Source organism: Cetorhinus maximus, chromosome 7 (genome assembly GCF_964194155.1).
Source record: "Cetorhinus maximus chromosome 7, sCetMax3.hap1.1, whole genome shotgun sequence".
Lineage (NCBI taxonomy): Eukaryota > Metazoa > Chordata > Chondrichthyes > Lamniformes > Cetorhinidae > Cetorhinus > Cetorhinus maximus.
Window position 1 is genome coordinate 40,851,982 of NC_135885.1, and position 17,917 is coordinate 40,869,898.

The following is a 17,917-nucleotide window of genomic DNA, read 5'->3' on the forward strand; positions in this document are numbered from 1 at the left end:
GCCCACCTCCAACCCTTCAATTTCTGGGGCAGAAGCACTTTGGCGGGTGGGCGCGCGCCCGACCCGCTTGAGCGTGAAATGACGCGTGATGACGTCGGGCAAGCATCCCGATGTAAACGCGGAGTAACACGATAGTTCAGTTGGCGGGCCCGCGCCGACACGAGAAGGCCTTTTAAAGCCATTAAAGTATTAATTAACTAAAATTTTTCGCTGCCCCTGCAACCTCACGGTTGACGGGCAGGTGAAAAGGCCAAGCGACCTTTGCACTTTTTAGGAAACCTCATCCACGGGCGGGATGAGGTTTCCAACAGCAAATAAAAATAAAATAAAAATTTTTTACATCTCATTCATAACATGTCCTGGCTCATGTGGCAGAGTTTTTTTTAACATTTAAAAGTTCTTTATTTTTGTTTTTCAGAACTCTTTATCTCTCTGAGGCAGCTCTGTGCCTTTGTTGGCTTGCCAGCGTGAAATCGCGGTCTGGCCAAAATTCTGCCCCTGGTTTTAGAAGACAGGGCGGGGCTGGACAGATTACCATTGCCCAGGAGGCAGGTTGGCACTTTAAATATTCAAATAGTATAATGAGGATGCAAATTTTAGGTGGATTGGTAAAGAAAAGTGTTATGAGGAAACGTTTTTTTTAAGCAGTGAGTTTTTGTGACCTGGCACGCACTGTCTGAAAGGGTGGTGGAAGCAGATTCAATAATAATTTTCCAAAAGGAATTGGACAAATACTTGAAGAGAAATGTTTGCAGAGTTATTTTTTATTTTTATTGTTCTTTTCTTGATCTCTTTTTTATTCGTTCATGGGATCTGAGTGTCGCTGGCTGGGCCAACATTTATTGCCCATCCCTGATTGCCCTTGAGAAGATGTGGTGAGCTGCCTTCTTAAATTGTCCGCGTGGTGTAGGTACACCAACAGTGCTATTAGGGAGGGAGTTCCAGGATTTTGACCCAGCGACAGTGAAGGAACAGTAATATAGTTCTAAGTCAGGATGGTGAGTGACTTGGAGGGAACTTCCAGATGGTGGACAGCAAGAGCATGTACATATACTTTCAGATAAACAAAATAAGTGACAGCCATTTACTGACTCATTCCTCAGGGCAATGCCTTGACCAATCAGGGTCAAGCTATCTGGTTTAAATTTCAAACAATGCTCGGCAGTGGTCAGTCACCATCGGTAGTGCATTCTCCATGGCAAAGCCACTTGCCAACCAATCAGCACTCGCATCACATACAATGTAAATTGTTGCTTTCCCCTTATATTGGTATCTTGTGAGTGCCCTGATGAGTGCAAAATGTAAAGCTTAGACGTGTCCCTTTTTTATGCAATACTCGATATGGAGGTTACTTATTATTTGCAAAGTGAAAGTAAAGGTGGTGTAGAGGAACAAAGAGACCTCGGAGTACAAATACAGCCAGCACTAAAAGTTGCACCACAAGTTAGCAAGGCTGTAAAAAAAAAACTAAGCACTAGATTTTATTTCCGGAGGGATAGAATTGAAAAGTAGGAAAGTTCTGCTAAACCTGTATGGAACTTTGGTGAGAACACTCTTGAATATCGCATGCAGTCCTGCTTGCCAGATTATAAAAAGGATACAGGGGCACTGGGGAGGGTGCAGTAAAGATTTACAAGGATGATACCAGAAATGCATGGGTATACATATCAGGAAAGGATTGACAAACTGGATCTCTTTTCTCTTGAAAAAAGGTTGAGGGATGATCTATTGAAGGTCTTTAAAATTATGAAAGATTTTGATAGCGTGGATACCATGAGAGCGTCTCCTCTTGTGTGGAAGAGCACAACTGACGGCCGTAAATGTAAGATAGTCACCCAGAAATCCAGTAGGGAATTGAAAGAAACTTCTTCACCCAAAAATGGTGAGTGGTTGAAGAGAATAGTATAGATACATTTAAGGGGAAACTAGACAAGTAAAGTAGACGCGAGGGGGTAGTGAATTGATGGTTACAATGGCAGATTTAGATAAGAAAAGATGGGAGGAGGCGTGAATGGCGCATAAATACTGGCATGGACTGCTTGGGCCAAATGGCCTGTTTCTGTGCTGTTTATTTTTTACATTTTTTTTATTCATTCATGGGATGTGGGCTTCACTGGCTAGGCCAGTATTTATTGCCCATCCCTAGTTGCCCTCGAGAAGGTGGTGGTGAGCTGCCGCCTTGAACCGCTGCAGTCCATGGGGTGCAGGTACACCCACAGTGCTGTTAGGAAGGGAATTCCAGGATTTTGATCCAGTGGCAGAGAAGGAATAGCAATATATTTCCAAGTCAGGATGGTGAGTGACTTGGAGGGGAACTTCTAGGTGGTGGTGTTCCCATCTATCTGCTGCCCTTGTCCTTCTAGGTGGAAGTGGCCATGGGTTTGGAAGGTGCTGTTGAAGGAGTCTTGGCGAATTCCTGCAGTGCGTCTTGTAGATGGTGCACACTGCTACTACTGTGTGTGGAAGGAGTGAATGTTTGTGGAAGTGCTGCCAATCAAGTGGGTTGCTTTGTCCTGGATGGTGTCCAGCTTCTTGAGTGTTGTGGGAGCTACACTCATCCAGGCAAGTGGGGAGTATTTCATCACATTCCTGACTTGCCTTGTAGATGGTGGACAGGCTTTAGGGAGTCAGGAGGTGAGTTACTCATCGCACGATTCCTAGCCTCTGACCTGCCCTTGTAGCCACAGTATTTATATGGCTAGTCCAGTTCAGTTTCTAGTCAATGGTAACTCCCAGGATGTTGATAGTGGGGGATTCAGTGATGGTAATACCATTGAACATCAAGGGGTGATGGTTGGATTCTCTCTTGTTAGAGATGGTCATTGCCTGACACTTCTGTGGTGCAAATTTTACTTGCTACTTGTCAGCCCAAGCCTGGATATTGTCCAGGTCTTGCTGCATTTGGACATAGACTGCTTCAGTATCTGAGGAGTCGTGAATGATGCTGAACATTGTGCAATCATCAGCGAACATCCCCATTTCTAACCTTATGATGGAAGGAAGGATATTGTTGGAGAAGTTGAAGATGGTTGGGCCCAGGACACTACCCTGAGGAACTCCTACAGTGATGTCCTGGAGCTGAGATGACTGACCTCCAACCACAACCATCTTCCTTTGTGCTAGGTATGACTCCAACCAGCGGAGATTTCCCCATGATTCCCATTGACTCCAGTTTTGCTAGGGCTCCTAGATGCCACACTTGGTCAAATGTGGCCTTGATGTCAAGGACAGTCACTCACACCTCACCTCGGAAGTTCAGCTCTTTTGTCCATGTTTGAACCAAGGCTGTAATTAGGTCAAGAGCTGAATGGCCCTGGCGGAACCTAAAATGGGTGACAGTGAGCAGGTTATTGCTAAATACATTCCGCTTGCTTAGCAGCACTTGCAATGTAATGCCCCCTGACTCACTGAGTGTTGTCCAGAATTTCCGATTTTTATTTCAGTAAAATCAACAAATGATAACAGGAAAATAATTCCGAGAAAATGTTGTCAACTGGAACACTGAGCAAGAAAACAAATTCTTATACCTTCCAGCTGAGTAATATAGAACAATAGATCCATCTGGAATTCCATAATTATCATTCACAGAGTACAAAAAAATACATTGAAACATTACAGCACAGGATTTATAATCAAAATAACATAATTGAAAGGTGCTTGCTGTTATTGGTGTGTTGCTGGATGAGTTGAGCAGATATGCTGTTAGTTTTGCTAAAAACAACACCTTAGCCTCAATCTACCCTAAGTTCCATGGCCTGATTTTTTCAAGTGGTGGGTGGGCTCTGTGGGGGCGGGCAGGGGCGGCTGCGGATCCGATTGCCACCTGTGATCGGCTCCGTGCCGCCATTTTACGCGGGCGGTTCCATTTTAATGATGAGTCTTATATTCCTGCAATGCCAATCAATCTTTCCAGCAAAGAAAATTAACAATTTAAACTGCAATATCTTTCTCACAGGTAGTAAGATTGTTAGCAGCTGTTTTAAATATTACATTTTTCTTTATTTTTCTTTTGTCTCTTTCCTTTCTCTCTTTTGCTGTGGTGTAGTGGTATTGTCGCTGGATGAGTAATCCAGAGACCCAGGGTAATGCTCTGGGAAACCGGGTTTGAATCCCACCAGGGCAGATGGTGGAATTTAAATTCAATAAAAACTTGGAATTAAAAGTTTAATGATGACCATGAAACCATTGTCGATTGTTGTAAAAACCCATCTGGTTCACTACTGCCCTCAAGGGAAGGAAATCTGCCGTCCTTACCTGGTCTGGCCTACAAGTGACTCCAGACCCACAGCAATGTGGTTGACTCTTAAATGCCCTCTGAACAAAGGCAATTAGGGATGGGCAATAAATGCTGGCCTAGCCAACGATGCCTACATCCCATGAATGATTTAAAAAATTTGCTCTTTTTATTACTTCCTGTACCTGAATGGACTCTAATTCACCCTCCATCTCTATTGCCCCCTATTGCTTTATCAATCTTTAGATCTTATTGGTTAAGGAGATTGTTGGTCGTGTTGTTCAATTAAGTCCCAGATGCCCCATTGTCTTTGATGTGCCAAAATCAGCTCACACTTCAGTAATTTATAGGGCAAAATACCTTTAAGCTAGAGGGTGAGGGATAAAGTCCAACTAATGGTACACATTACAAAATGCCACACTCCAGCAAATTGTGGGTCTACTTTACAGCTACTATTGTCTAGTAGAGGTGAAAACCTACATTTCTAATTGACTATTTCATAGTTATTACTTCCCTGCTTAATGTGCAACTATAAAAAGATATTTACTGCAGATTCCATTTCTAGGAACCACTGTGACTGCTCTCCAGGATTTTTTTATTGCTCTTTGGCAATACACGACAAGGCACTAAAATATTATAGTGATTTCTTATAACGTATCATGTGAAAAATCCAAACAACCATCTTTTCTGTCTCACTTTATGTTACAGTATTCCAGCTGTAACCTGTTCTCTGGAATTCCAAGCGTATTTCTTTAAAGTAGAACATATGTCAATTACAATGAACTTAAATAAGATCAGCAATGTGGGAAACAAACAATATGGGTGGAATTTTACACCTAACCCATAGCATCCACCCCCCCACTCCCACCCTGCGACAGGGCTGGCAGGCGGGGAGGAGTAGAATCGGGTGCTGTGGTGGTGGCGCCGTCACTTACCCACTCCTGCTGGTACCTTACCGGTGGCAGGGGAAGTGTTGGGCGGTCCTCTTGCCCATGGACCAATTGAGGCCCTTAACTGACCAAGGGCCTCTTCCCACCACCACTGGTATTTCACCTGGTGGCCTGGTTGGGGGGTGGGATGCAGGGGGAGTGGTGCCTCCTGTTCGGGCACCTTGTGCCCATTGGAGGGCTCCCCGGTCCAAAGATAGCTTCCCCTCGCCATGTGTTTCCCCTGCAGAACCCATCCCCCAACCCTTGCCAGTGACGGCCAACCCAGCCTTAGCCAAACCCTGGACTGAGTTCGGTATCCGGCTCCATGGCTCCTCTTGGTTGGGGACTGCCTGTAGCCCCAATAGTGGCTACTGCTACAGTTCCTGATGGTACTGCTGCAACTGGAGAGCTGCAGGTTTCGGAAGCAGGACTTCCACCAAGATGGGGGTAGAAGTCCCACCCCAAGCCAATTAACAACTCGATGGCTATTAAATCATTGCAGGGCCACTCGGCAAAATGGATGGGGGCTCGCCCCTGAATTTTAAACTGGCACCACCGCCTCCATGTAAAATTCCCCCCTTTGACCCAGATTTTGCAGTGGGGGTGAAGTAACAGTGCTCACCACTGGCCTTGAAGAAAGCTGTCCACAAAGACCTCAGCAAACTCAGTGCCATGGATTTCCCCTTTCCCAACAGCAGTTTGAATCTAGCGTCAAGTCAAGGAGATCCTCTGGCATCCAAGATACAGTGATGCCATTAAGCAGCCAATCACATTGAAGTATTCTCAAAGACAGCAAACAAGGAAGTAAAAATCACTGAAATTTTCACTTTCAATTAATATTTTACGCAGAGTAAAATAACAAAATTAGGAAATGCATATGGGATTAAGATAGAAATTGCTATTTTAAAAATGTGAATTTTATTTATAATAATGGAGAAATTTGACATTACACAAATATAAAGTTAATTTTTCAGGGACAATGAGGCTGTTCAGCAGTAATTATGAAATTAGTACATCATAGAACAAACACTGAGAATGATACTAATTGACTGCAACAGGACATAGATAGGTTAGCAGAATGGACAGACAAGTGGCAGGTGCAATTTACTTAGAGAAGTGTGAGGTGATGCATTTTGGCAGAAGGGATAGGGAGAGGCAATATACACGAAATTGCACAATTCTAAAGTGTACAGGAACAGAGGGACCTGGGGGTGCATGTGCATATATCCGTGAAAGTGACAGGACATATTGAGAGGGTAATTAGTAAAGCATATGGGGTATTTGGCTTCATAAATAGAGGCTTAAGTACAAGAGCCGAGAAGTTATGCTGAACCTTGATAAAGCTCTGGATAGACCACAACCAGAGTATTTCACCCAGTTCTGGTCATCATTTTAGGAATGATGTGAAGACCCTTGAGAGGCTGCAGAGGAAATTTAGCAGCATTATTCCAGGGATGAGGCATTTTAGTTACAAAGTTATGCTGGAGAAGCTGGGCTTGTTGTTCTTGGAGTAAATGAGATTGAGAGGAGATTTGATAGTGGCCTACAAGTTTATGGCAGGTTTGGATAAGGTAGACAAGAAAAAAACTTCCAATTAACTAATGGTATAAAAACTAGGGGACACAACTTTAAGGTTTTGAGCAAGAGATGCAGGGAGGGACTTTTTATTCAGCAAGTGATAATGACCTGGAACTACAAGGGTAGTGGAAGCAGAGACGATCAATGACTTCAAAAGGAAATTGAATAGGCACTCGAAGGGAATAAACTTGCAGGGCTATGGGGATAGAACGGGGAATAGGACTGATTGGAAGGCTCCTCAGAGAGCCAGCATGCACTTGTTGTGCCAAATGGCCACCTCCTGTGCCATAATTGACTCTATTAAAAACCCAGTTATACCTTATTCATAAGTTTTTACTATGAAATCAGTAGTGTTGAGGGTAAATTTCAAGTCCAGTGATTTCTAATTCACCGCGAGATACAGGGGCCTCAACAGCACACCCAGTAGGGAAAGTAGCATCAGTGACAGGAAATTCTGTATTTATCCCTTTTGTCGTTTGGGTTCACAGAGTTACAGAATCTTCACAGTGTTGAAGGAGGCCATCTGGCCCATCGAGTCTGCACTGGCTTTCTGAAAGAGCATTCTATCTAGTCCCACCCCCCTGCCTTATCCCCGTAACCTTGCACATTCTTTATAGAAGGCAATCCAATTCTCTTTTGAATACCTTGATGAAACCTGCCTCCACCAGCTTCTCAGGAGGTTCGTTCCAGGCTCCAACCACCCTCGGTGAAAAAAATTTTCCTCACATCACTTTTTTTCCTTTTGCCAATTATTTTGAATCTGTGCCCTCTAGTTTTTGGTTCTCTCTTGAGTGTTTTTCTCTCTCTTCTCCTGGCTTCCACCCTGTCATAGGCCTTCTTGTTTGTTCTTTCCTCCCCTTTCCACTTTTCCTGCCTAGTCTGAGGGGTGTTGAATCTTTGTGTGCTCCTGGTTCTGGCGGGTGGTTGCGATCTGGGGCTTTGGCTATGTTCTACTCTCTGCAAATGCTGGTGAACCTGCTGAGATTTTCCAGCGTTTTCTGCTTTGATGTGGGATTGGTTGACTTTGAGTGCCACCCACTGGACACCAGGTAAACGAGGCTGCAAACATAATATTTTTGGGGTTTGTTACAGTGTAACTGATGTGACACTCTTCTGCCTTTGCCAGTACTGTGGCCAATGGTTGTAATTGCGCAGAATGGATACCTGTCACAGGTGGCATTCCAATATGCATGTACATTTTCAGTATTTTTATGTTTGTGGTGGACTTGTTGATTTGGTCCTGTCACACTGAAGCACTAAGCCTATGGAAGCTAAGCACCAGTCCTTGTCAGCTGGATCATCAATCCTTCATAATTTCAATATTTCACACCTTTCTTTCCTGAAACATTTGGGACATGCTGAGATACTGCTCACTGGATCTAGGCTGTATATCTTTCCCTTACTCACTGTTGTAATGTGGCCCTGTCGCCTATTTGTAATAGAGTTGATCTGCAGACAACTTTCTTAGTGGAAATATTAGGTTTATTTACAATGCAGCCAGAAGCAACTACATGTGTGCTTTCAGCTCCATCTCTATCTCTACACTGACTGTGGAGGTAGCCCACGCTGCTAATACATTGGTTTACACAGATCATGTAATCTTACATCACAGGACTATTCTTAAAGGTACAGTCCAACATTTAACAAAACCATAATTACTACATTCCTCCCTCTTTAACTTTGCTGTGCATATTGTATTTACAAGTATATTTGTCTCATGACATTATATTTACACAGGTCATGAAATTTACAAGTTCACTCTTTCAGGTGGTTTCCTGATTCGTGTGGACGTCGTAGCTCAGATTATTTTTCAGGAACCACATTCTCTGGAACTGCATGAAGATCAGGTACCTCGGTGGGCACTTGTCTTCCACTCTGATAGAGACATCAGACATGTCAGTCCTTGGTTGAGCATCTTCAACAGGAAACACTGGTTCAGTAATGGTTACAGGTGGAGCAATATCTTGTTGTGGTATCTCTTTTTCTTAAATGGTCCACATGCTTACGGATGATCCGGCCTTCCACTTCCATGTGGTATGATAATGGTCCGGTTGATGAACTTACTTTACCTGGTAACCACTTCGGTCCTCCACCAAAATTCTTTACATACACTGTTTCTCCAACAGTAAATTGTCTTTCATGGCTATGCAAGTCATGCGCAGTTTTTTTGTTTCCTTGACTCTTCTCCAACTTCCCTCCAAATTTGGAAATATTAGACTCAGTCTTGTCCTAAGACTCGTCTCATCAACAATTCATGGTTGCTCCTGTTGTTTTGTGGGGGGTCGTTCTGTAGTAAAAAAGCATGCAAGCTTGGTCTCCAACGAACCACCTGTTAACTTCTTCATATTTGTCTACAGCATCTAGAATTCTTTCCAGATAAGGCCTTGGAAGTAACCTGTACCTCATTGACTTTACCTTCAGCATATCATCCAGCACACCATTGAGAGGGACAGAAATAATATCAAAGTAGGCACAGTTTGATAATTTGTTTATTGCCTCCTTCGAGCATTTATAGGCGCTACCAGCCACCATTTTATTGGCTTTTCGGAAACTTCTTCCTTTTTTTCTTCTTCTTTCTACCACATTTCGTCCTTCATTTTGACTTCACTGTTGGCCAAATTTCTCTCAGGTGAAATCTCAACTTGTCTTGGTTCAGTAGCTGAATCTCCCAAAAAATTCATTATCTGCTCTTCGATTTTTGTTTTCAAAGCCTCTTTGACTTCATTTAGCTGATTCTTCAGCTCTTCTGTCTCTTTTTTGTATTTGTTGGCTGCCTCCTGGAAACTTGAACATTGATGTGTCTTCTCTGTCAACTGGTTCTTCAGTTTGTTCAGAGGTGCTGAATTCTTTGTTTCTCTTCGCACTGTTCCGGAGGCACAAACTTTGACCTGAGGGAATCTTGTCGTGTGTGAAGGTCTTTCAGCAGGTTTTCTTTTCCCTTGCAAAGGTCACTTATTTCATCTTGAATTCTGTCATTCAGCAAGGTCTCCTTGAGTTTCTTCTGCTGTTCTTCCATGTTTTTGTTTTGAGATAGACTGCATTTCTTCAGGTTGTTGAGTCCTTATGCACTCCGTTTTCATCCTGTTGTGGTCCTTGAACTCTCCAGGCTCTTTCTGCCATACTTTGTCTTGTTCCTTTTTCAAGAGATTAACTCTTCTAGCTTCCTTTTGAAGTCTTACTGGCCAATCAATGTTGATTTCCCTTAACCAGTTTCACCTTAGAAGGCCTGGTCCTCTGTCTCTCACTACTATCACTGGTAGATGTGCCGATTGGTTCCTATCTTACTTGGGTTTCTTTGCCTGTGTACAATTTCAACTTGGAAGATGTTTGCTCCAAATTTAATTGATGTTCACCATTATTTAAATATCTGAAAGTGTGTTCTACAATTACAATTACATCTTGTGTCTACTTCCATTTTACTAGTTTACCATTCACAATTGTGCTGTAACAATTTTTTTTATTTATTCACGGGATGTGGACTTTGCTGGCTGGGCCAGCATTTGTTGCCCATCCCTAATTGCCCTTGAGAAGGTGGTGGTGAGCTGCCTTCTTGAACTGCTGCAGTCCATGTGATGTAGGTACACCCACAGTGCTATTAGGATTGGCTGTATCTTCCCAACTTTCATGTTAAACAATGAATAAATGTCAGAATTTGTTGTTTCAGGCTCTTCTACACTGTACATTTCATTGGGCTTCTTCTGTTGTTTGCAAGCCTGTTGAAATCTCTCTTTGCACTGTCTCATTATATGTCCACTTCTGTGATGAAAGTAACATTCTACTTTTTAAAATTGCCAATCACTAAAAGGCTGATTGTTTCCACATTGATTAAAGTTGTTCTTTGATTTAGCTGCTAAATTATTTCTTCTTATTTTTCGGTTAGCGGGGTCTGTTTCCCGCTTCGCGGCGGAGTCTCGCTTTTTCACGCCATTTTCGGCTGACTGTTTCCACTTGATTTGGAGTACGACGCCATTTTGTGCCCCTCGTATTGCTTGTGAATTGCTTACAGTGCTTTCCACGGCCAGCGCTATTTCTAACCCCTTCTTAAAACCCAGATTCACTTCAGCCAGCAATCTTCTCTGAATAGTGTCTTCTTTCACACCACACACTAAATGACATCTGAGTATGTCATTCAGAGTCTCACTGAACTCATAGTGTTCCATTTGTTGGTTCAAATTCTCCACGTAGCATGCAATTCTCTCACCCGGGGCTCTATTTCGTGAATTGAATCAGAACCTCTGCATCATGACTGAGGGCTTGGGTTGAAAATGTCCCTTCACGAGGTCCACTCGTTCTCTGAAATTCTTTAAATCTGGGGCACTGGGTGCCATCAAACTTCAAATCAAACTGTAGGTTTTGCTCCCAGAAGTACTCAAGAGGATTGCTCACCTCTTCCCCTGTGATTTTGTTTGCTTGAAAGAAGAACAGTCCTATATACTGAGACCAATCATCTGTGGCTGGCTCAAAGGGATTGATTCTACCAAATTGTGGCATTTTGGGTGAATATATCTTCTGTTATTTTAAACAGACATTGATACTCACAATCGCTGGGCAAGGTACAGTACCGATTTATCTTAATTTACCCTGATCATATCCTCGTCGCCAGTTTGTTGTAGTGTGGTCTATTTGTAATAGAGTTGACCTGCAGACAACTTTCTTAGTGGAATCATTAGGTTTATTTACAATACAGCCAGCAGCAACAAACATGTGCTTTCAACTCCATCTCTATCTCTGCACTGACTGTGTGGAGGTAGCCCGTGCTGCTAACACATTGGTTTACAAATGTCATGTGATCTTATGTCACAGGGCTATTCTTAAAGGTGCAGTCCAACATTTAACAAAACCATAATTACTACATTCATCTAAATGACTATTTTTCTTGTATCTGACCAGATAGAGTAAGCAAGTTATTCAACTGCAGCAGGAATCAGAGTTGGGCCTGGTCCTCTTCTCATTGATAACCAGTTGAATGCTGTTTCCAGCAGAAGTTACTGGATAATTATGCTGGGTCTTGTCTTCAATGGTGACCTTTTGAGAACATTAGTGCCGAGGAATGGAAAGCGCCCAATGGCTTTTAAGGTCTCCCCATCAATAACATTAGCTGGAGGTGTAGGTGCTTGAATAGGGGAGGGCTTCAGGAGGATTTTGATCTTACAGATGTTAATGAGAGACTAATCCTTTTGTATGCATAATTGAAGCGATTGAAGGTGATCTGAATGTCACTTGGGCCATAACTGTGCAGTTGTTGGCATATTGTAAGTTGTGGATATGTTGGAAGGTCACCTTATTTTGGAATCTCAGATTTTGAGCTTGAAAAGCTCCCTGTTGAGTCAAAACTTAATTATGACCCCTGGTGGAAATTGTTCACAAATGGCCATGACTGGATTAAGATAAATAATGCAGAGAATTGGTGCAATCTCACAGCCTTGCTTGATGCTCAACTTGATACCAAAGGGTTCAGTCTCCAATCCATTGCAAAGGATGGTTCTGCCATATTGTCATGCTAGAGTCGCAGGATAGTAACACATTTTGCTGGACATCCAAGTCTCTGGAGAACTTTCCAAACGGACTTCACAGTTGGAATCAAACGTCTTTGACAGATGAATAATGGCCATATAGAGCTCTTTGCATTGTTCCAGACAATTTTCTTGGGATTTGTCAAGTGACAAAGATCAAATCTGTGGTTTCCACTGGATGGTCACAAATCACATTGGGTCTTTGGAAGTGTGCCAGCACAGCCTTCCAAAAGTTGTACAACTGGGACTTTGACAATAGAAATTTCTATCAGAGAATGAAGGCTTTAGTCTATAACACTGTTGTTGTCACTATCCTTCTATATGGCAGAGAGACTTGGGTCACCTACCAAAGGCACCTCTGAGTGCTGGATAATTTCTACCTGTGGTGTCTCTGCAGGATACTTAAAATCAAGTGGAAAGACAGGTGAACAAACTCCAGCATCCTCATCAAAGCCAATTCTCTAGCATCGTAAACATGATGCAAAATAAGCTCTGCTGGTCTGGACACTGAATCTACATGTCAAATAATTGGCTTCAGAAGCAGATTCACTTTTCAGAACTTAAGGATGACTTTCAATCTCAAGGAAGAGAGAGAAAACGTGTTAAGAACACTGAAGGCCTCATTTAAAAGGGGACAAATTAACATCAGTGCTTGGGAGAGACTTACCGTAAACCATGCCACATGGCGACACCTCATCCAACAAGGTGCAACACAATCAGAAACTGCATAAACTGCTACAGAGAAGTGGCGAAAGTGGAAGGAGAGAGAGCAGAACTCTGGCTCGAGTGCTCCCCTTCCTCAGAGCAACTCTTATCCTTTCTGCCCATTGATCTGTGGCTCCAGGAATGATCTGCCGCGTCACCTGAAGACAAACAAATCATAAAAACTGAAAGACGACATCCTCGTTTTGAAGGACTGATGACGAGGACAACTGGTTGACACTCAGAATCAGGACCTGTTTTCTTTCTCCTCCTCAATCTAGGGCACAGTGAGCAACTGTAGCTTCCCTAATGGACACCTTGACAAGAATTAGGTAACTCAGCTCAGACTGGAAATTGAATATGGAGCCTTCCCAGTCTATGTGACCCAGCTCCAGATTATGCAGTGTTAATTTTAGATTTTAACATATATCATTGTGCCATCTTTCAGAGTAGCAGGGGAACGGCTCAGCTATAAACAGTCTCACAATGAAATTATTGGAGAACAGGAGTGGTACAGAACAGTATATTATCATGGTAGATCACTCCTACATCAATCTCTTTATGGTCAGTGACGCTACTGTATTGGTAGATGCTTAGGAAAAGACTGCCTGTTCAACCCTTTGACCAAATATTAGATAATAGTTCTGGGGAGAAAGGTTCCCATTTTGGGGGCAATCGTTGCTACTCCAAATTCAATTAAATACAGATTATAGCATACCTTTAGGTTTAGTTATATTTTTCAGCATGACTTTGAGGTGATTTGTTCTATATCAACAACCAAAGGGTACAGATTTAAAGTGATTGGCAAAAGAATCAGAGGCAACATGAGGAAAAGCTTTTTTTTGTGACAAGTGGTCAGGATTTGGAATGCTCTATTTGAAAGGGTGGTGGATATAGATTCAATGGTACATTCCCTTCAGTAGGGAATTGGATAAATACTTGAAGAACAAATTGCAGAGATATGGGGGAAAGAGTGTGGGAGTGAAACTAACTGGATTGCTCTTTGAAAGAGCAAGCACAGACTGAATGGGCCGAATGGCCTCCTGTAGTGCTCTCATTTCTGCATTTCCACAAGTCCCATTTCAGAGGACCAATGATGGCCACGCTGACAGTTTCATTGTCAATCACCGCCATTGTTTAGAGCAAATAGGCCCTAAGTAGTTTGGAATTTCTTTTGCATCAAATAAATCAGGTGTAGAGTCAGGATTGACAATCGCAAACTTTTCCTTTAATATTAGCGTATAATAGGCGTTGCCTGCATGATCCTATACAATGATGGTATATGACAGGGAAATAATTCAGAAAAAAGATGGACATTTGTCATGATTGAAATGCCTGGCTGTTTTTGCAGTGGGTGCAGTTTCACAAAACAACACCAAGTAGATATGACCATAAAAAATCTGTTGAATTACTGGGTTTTAAGGCAAGAGATATAGAACTTAAAAGCTAAGCAGTAATGACAAATCTAAAACCTGGGATAAAAACATAGATGAGTTAGTGTGTACTGTTTGGACTTCACACCTATAGATGTTGCAGCAATAGAGGGTACACAACAGATTCACTGGGATGCTGTCTGGTTATTAGAAAGACAAATACAAAGGAAGATTTGAAAATTGAGAATTAGTTATAACAGATTAAGAGGCAATTTGATAGAGACATTTTAAAATTTTAAAGAGCAGGACAGACTTGTGTCCAGTAATTGACGTATTTAGAACAAAGTGACATGGAAACATGATTAAATGCAAGAGAATTGAGAGAGAAATATGTTTAAAAAAGAGTGAATCATGAGGCTGTAGCATGACCTGGCTGACAACAAAATCTTGTATTTACATAATACAATTAAGTAAAACGTCCCAAGGCACTTCACAAGAGCACTATCAAAGAAAATGCGACACCAAGCAACATGAGGAAGATGACCAAAAGCTTGGTCAAGGAGTTTGGGTTTAAGGAGTATCTTAAAGGAGAGAGAGAGAGGCAATGAGATTTAGGGAGGGAATTCTAGAGCTTAGGGCTTGACAGTTGAATGCAGAGCTACCAACAGTGGAGAAACACAACATACCAGGATTAGAGGAGCACAAATATTTTGGAGATCTGTAGGGCTGGAGATTAGAGATAGGGTGGGATGAGTGTATGGAAGGGATTTGAAAACAAAGATGAAAATTTTAAAATTGAAGTGTTACTTAACTGGCAGTCAAAGTAGGTTAATGAACACAAGGCTGGCAGATGAACAGGACTTAATGTGACTTAGGACACTAGCAGTAGAGCTTTGGATGACCTCAAGCTAATGGAAGCTCTGGAATGTGGGAGGCCAGTTAGAATTTATTGGAATAGTCAAGCCTATAGTTAGAAAATCTTACCAGAATGCAAGATCACAGTGAAGAACAAAAAGGTCACACAGGTAGACAAATTTTGTCACCTTGGAAATATGTTAACATGGGATGGAAAGTGAGACCAAGAAATAAGACAACAAATTGGAATGGCCAAAGATGCATTTCAAAAAATGATCAACTCAAAATTAGCTGTGAAAACAAAGCTGAGAATCCTAGAACGCTACATCATACCAATTTTGACATACGGAAGTGTGTTGGGTGATCAGAGAAGCAATGGAGAGAATTGAGGTTGCAGTGTTGTGGTTTTTGAGGCCAATAATGAAGATATCTTGGAAGTCACACTACCAAAGAGGAGGTGCTAGTAAAATGGGACAAAAGAACTGCTGCCCAAGATCAGGAAGAAATCATGACTTTTTTAAGTCACCAGTCTGATGCTGATGGGAAAGATTGATGTAGACAAAGAGATCAGGGTAGGCAAAGAGCCATCTTTCTGAAGAGCCTCGCAAACTGGATGAATGAACCACCAATGAAGATGATACACACTTCCAGAGCAAGATTATCATCAATGCCCTCTTAAGGCACCTGAAGAAAAAGAGAGAGAGAGAGACGTTAAAGGCACGGATGAGAGTTTCAGCAGCAGATAAGATTAGGCATGGACGAAGTCGGGTAATGTTATGGAAATGGTGGTTTTAGTGATGGCATGGATATGTGGTTGGAGTTCACCTCTGGGTCAAATATGACACCAAGGTTGCAAACAATCTGGTTGAGCTTTAGCAGTTGCCAGGGAGACGGATGGAGTCGATGGAAACAGAGTTTGTGGTGGGGACCAAAGTTAATGACTGAACAAGAGACTGTGTTAACATTTAAGCTTCAATTAGGTGGTTGAAAAAAGAGTAATAAAAGGATATGGGAAAAGAGCAGACAGGATAAAGAATATGGATGTGGGACTTCAGTTCTGTGGAGACACTAGAGAAACTGGGATAGACTCCTTAGAGCAGAGAAAGGGGAGAATTAATAGGTTTTCAAAATCATGAAGGGTTTTGATAAATAGGGAGAAACTGTTTCCAATCTTGGAAGAATCATTAACCCAAGGACACTGTGCTAAGACAATTGGCAAAAGAACCAGAAGCAAGATTTCCTTTTTCTTTCTAAAAAGCAATTTGATATGATTTGGAATGGACTGCCTAAAAGGCTAGTGGAAGCAGACTGAATAATACATTTTCAAAAGGGAATTGGATAAATTCTTGGAAGGAAAATAGAATTGAAGGGCTATAGAGAAACAGCAGGGAAAATTGATTTATTTCACTTTCAAAGAGCCGGCATAGGCATAAAGGTCCTCCTTCTGTGCTGTATGGGTAAATAGGCTGTTTCCATGTTGTCAGTTCCACATAATTAGAACTGTATTCATTTTGACCTCAACAGCCATGAACTATCTCAACTACAACTGGGCCATTAAATGTCAAAAAGCGATATACTACAGATACTGGAAATCTGAAATAAAAGCAGAAAATGCTTGAAAGACTAAGAGTATGGCAGCATCTAAGGAAGGGAAACAGAGTTAATGTTCCAGGTCTGTGGTCTTTCACCAGAACTGAAAAAAGTTAGAGAAGTAACAGGATTTGAGCAAGAGGTGGTTGGGACAAGGACTTGTGGAAGAGTGAAAGACAGGAGAGATTAGAAGACAGAAAAGTTAGTCCTCCAGGTCTGAAGGGATTGGTGATGGGGCAAGAAAAACAAAAGAAACAAAATAGATATGCCTCGAGGCGTGCTGTTGACTGTTAAAAGAAATGAAAGGAAACAAAATGGAGCAGAGTCTGAAATTGTTGAATTTGATGTTGAGTCCAGAAGGCTGTCAAGTGCCTAATTGTAAGATGAGGCGCTGTTCCTCAAGCTTACGTTGAATCTCACTGGAACATTGCAGCAGGCCGAGGACAAGACGTCAGCATGCGAGCAGGTGGAGAATTAAAATGACAGGTCACCAGAAGCTCGGGGTCATGCTTGCGGACTGAATGGAGATGTTCCGCAAAGCACTCGCCCAATCTGTGTTTGGTCTCCCCAGTGTAGAAGAAACCACATTTTGAGCAGTGGATACAGTAGACTAGATTGAAAGTAGTACACATAAATCACTGCTTCACCTGGAAGGAGTGTTTGGGGCTTTCGACAGTGAGGAGAGTGGAGGTAAAAACGCAGGTGTTATATCTCCTACATTTGCATGGAAATGTGCTGTGGGAAGGGGATGGGGTGTTGAGAGCGATTGAAGAGTGGACTAGGGTATCACAAAGGGAGCTGGAGGTGAAGAAAGTGATCCATTGAATATGGATGCTGGTGGGGTGGAAGGTGAGGACAAGGGGAACCCTCTCATGGGTCTGGAAGGGATGGGATGAGAAAGGGATGGGATGAGATAAGTGCAGGAAGTGTGGCGGACACAGTCAAGGGCCCTGTCAACCATGTTGGGGAGAATCCTTGGTTGAGGAAGAAAAGACATTTCAGAAGTGCTGTTGTAGAAGTTTGCATCATAACAGATGAGATGGAGGAACTGGGAGAAATTAAATGTCAACTGTTTGTAAATGTGACGTCATGAATTGACTGATGTTTTAGGTACACATAAAATACTCAGCCAATTGTCGTAGG